Source organism: Hordeum vulgare, chromosome 6H (genome assembly GCF_904849725.1).
Source record: "Hordeum vulgare subsp. vulgare chromosome 6H, MorexV3_pseudomolecules_assembly, whole genome shotgun sequence".
Lineage (NCBI taxonomy): Eukaryota > Viridiplantae > Streptophyta > Magnoliopsida > Poales > Poaceae > Hordeum > Hordeum vulgare.
This window is the reverse complement of record NC_058523.1, coordinates 73,945,751-73,949,214: the sequence shown is the minus strand read 5'-3', so window position 1 is coordinate 73,949,214 and position 3,464 is coordinate 73,945,751. Positions and strand designations below refer to the sequence as shown.

Below are 3,464 nucleotides of genomic sequence, written 5' to 3'. Positions count from 1 at the left end.
CATTCGGTGCCTGCTGGTGCACAATCATCAGACCTTGCAGCTTGTTCCATTCATGTACTAACCATACATGCTTTTGCTCCTGAAATCCATATATATGTACGCAACACACTCCCCTCTCCCACAGCCTCTATCCCGACACACTCCCCTCTCCCCCTCCCCTTATCAGAAGAGAAGAGGAGGTTTCTAAAGTCATGTTTCTATCTATTTTAGTAATTCTGTAAAATTCCAGAATACTATACACCTACTGCTCAATATTTTACAATGTAATAAATCATGGATGCATGATAGATTTTGTTGATCTAGATTGCCATACGTAATTTTCTTAGTGGATCTATTTTGTTGACTTGCGTCATTATTTGTTTGAGTGCTCTAAAAAGTATTTTCACTAAACGGTTTCACAATTCTTTTAAACCATGTAAGCTATGAACTATATACATTATCTGAGACAATCTTTAGGTGAAAAGAATAACCAAAATATTGTGTATACCACCACCATGTAAGAAGAGAAGATAGACAAGCATTGCGTATTACTAGTCAATGTACAAAGCTATATAGCGATGCACTTATGCTTGTTACTAGCAATATACAGAGCAATATTTTTTCAGGCCTTCCAGTGAGCAGGTGCTACCAATCGATGGCGGCAACGAAATTGGTAAGATCCCACTCTCTCACTTGGCCTCTCCCTCCCCTCCCCCTCTCTTTATGTGTGTGCAGTCCGCAGGTTTGAACTATGCAGTAAGTTTAATAATATCTTTAAAAAATGTGTGCTGCTTTAATTCATGGAAATAGAGAAGATCTTGAAGCAGTAAAGTCCTTTATGTGCAGCAGTTAATTAAGCTTCATTATTGTTTTGTAGTTTTCTAAAAAGTACTTTCATGAACTGGTTACACATGTTTTTATTTTGATAGCAGGCTCGACAGAAAGTTTTATTTTATGTTGTTTATCAGTGAATGGTTGGTGAAGTAACGATTGAAGGAGATATTAAATTGTTGTTTGTGATATCAAGTGGCTTGCCTACAATAAAGGACCATGAGCATGTCACTGATTTGCAAATGCTTTCACTGCTACATGTTATTAATCATCCGATCTCTTACTTCTTCCATCTATGCAGGAATGACGTGAAGAGAGTCCTCCCCGTTCTTAATCATCTGATTTCTTATGCCTTTCATGTATCTCTGGATATAGCGAGAGAAGTTACATGAAACACAAAAGAGGGGAGCTAAAGGTACACCTTTTCCCATCAGTGATAATGAATTAGTTGCTTTGGTATGAAATTATATTGAAGGCAGCTTAGAGAAATTACCATGTTCTCTAGTTATTGTGCGGAAATACTAACCATGGATTTTGACTTGTAGATTTTCAAAGTGGAGTATGTTCTCCAATGATATGTAGAAGGAAGACTTTGATTTCAAGTTCTAGATGAACCCAAGAATCTTGGTGGAAGGCTCTGAGCCGTGTGTATGTAGTTGCCCACTACAAGGAGCCAAGGCAAATGATGTGCCTCTTTAAGACAAATTCTAGAAAATAAAGCGTGCAATTTTTGCTCTTAGGAAATGAACCATAATGTTTCCTCTACTTAATTAGTTCCATTAGTTTATAGGAAATTTTGATGGTCATTAGTTCATAACAGATGATGTATTTATATGGGAAAATTAATGAATGTGTGGTATTATTGTTTGCATCTGGTTCAATATATTTTGGATGACATGCACATTATTGTTTTGAATTCTGTAATTTGAAGTCCACCTATGGGAGGGCTAATGAATGTTGGTCAGCAAAATAAGAAGCAAGATAAGAGCCTGTCTAACAATCAGTTGAAAGGCTAATGCGAGGCCCAACATAATGTTGGTCGGGAAAGAATACGCTGTCAGATAGTCTGTTGGGAAAGCCCCATGGTATCCCAATGAATTGTTGGTCAGGAAAAAAAATTCCAGTCCGATAGTCGGTCGGGAAAGGCCCATGGTAGCCCCAGTAGACTGTTGGTTGGGAAAGGCCCAGGGCAGGCCCAACAGAATGTTGGTCGGGAAAGATACCCAATCACCAACAATAAGTCGGTTGGGAAAGATATCTCGGTCGGGAAAGGGTTTTCCCGTCTGGAACCTGTATTCCCAACCAATCTGGTTGTTGGGGATTTAGTGTCGTGGTGTAGTTGGTGGGCACTCTGTGCATCGCCTCGCGGTGATTATTCTTCCCAAAAATCATAAATATTCCAAAAAAATCCCTATAAGTTTTTATTACGTTTGTACTTCGTTTGGTATGGATATTTTGCGAAACAAAAAAACATGCAACAAACAGGAACTCGCACTGGGCACTGGATCAATATGTTAGTCCCAAAAATAGTATAATAAATTGCCAAAAGTATACGAAAGTTGTAGAATATTGGCATGAAACAATCAAAAATTATAGATACGACGGAGACGTATCAGTGCCCGGTACCAATCCTGATGATTACTTGGGGGATGATGTAACAAAAGAACAATATAAATACGTGGGCAGGAAGCCTCTCGTCAAACCTGGTCATCCTGCTCTAATAACCCTGATGCACAGATTGCAAGAGTGGTACATGAAAACCTACATGGAGTCTGGGAAAAATGCTATGTATGTGGAAGTGAAACCAGATTACCGTAATTACTATTCAATTTGAGGAGTTATTTCAGTTATACAATCAACTGGCCCTTGACAAACCACACATGACTTCCTACTGTCTGTAAGTATTACTTCTATAGTTAAGTCTCTAGCTCAACTCGTTCATTGCATGTATATATAATTATCCTCACTATATATATTATGCAGATTGAAGATCGTCGAATTAAAAAAAGCAGGAATCATCGACGTTGGGCTCGTTAGCCCAGATGCCGTAAATGAATTGATGATACGAAACTAAATCAAAGAGACCAAGGAGAACTTGCTAAACTCGTTCCTTATACACAAAAAAACGGAAATAATCTTTCCTTACAACTTCAAGTGAGTGCTATTGTCTTCTCCGTAAACTCGGTTTCGCTTAGATGAGCTTAATTAAGTAATGTAATTCATGACTTAGATATGCTGCGCAGAGACCACTTTATTCTGCTATCCATTGACGTTGGCAGGGCATTAGTAAATGTCTTAGACTCGAGATGTAAAGCCGAAGAGGATTATGAGGACATAATTGCAATGCTCAAGAAGTAAGTTCAGTCAATATACCGAGACCATATCGGCATGCAACTTTCATTAATTTCCAGATATCAAGTAATCATTTTCTTTCCCTGGCAGGGTTTGGACGAAGTTCGCCAATAAGGTTCCCGGTCTAAACAAAGAGTTGCAATTTACGCACCCCAAAGTAAGTAGTACTAGCTAGTTCCGCGCATCTCTAATTGATTCAAATTTTCATCAATATATCATTACCATGTTTGCTTATCAGTTTGATTGAACTTTATTCTCGTAAAGTGTATGTACCAGAAAGATGACACAATTTTATGTGCATA

General features: G+C 38.3%; 1 long non-coding RNA gene across 1 annotated transcript; it reads left to right on the top strand.

Moving 5' to 3' along the window:
* The first annotated feature begins 413 nt into the window (after positions 1 to 413).
* On the top strand, positions 414 to 1,448 carry LOC123402835. The gene is made up of 3 exons (XR_006611355.1): positions 414 to 652; positions 1,112 to 1,225; positions 1,356 to 1,448. It is a non-coding gene; the product is annotated as an uncharacterized LOC123402835 (long non-coding RNA).
* The last annotated feature ends 2,016 nt before the right edge of the window (positions 1,449 to 3,464 follow it).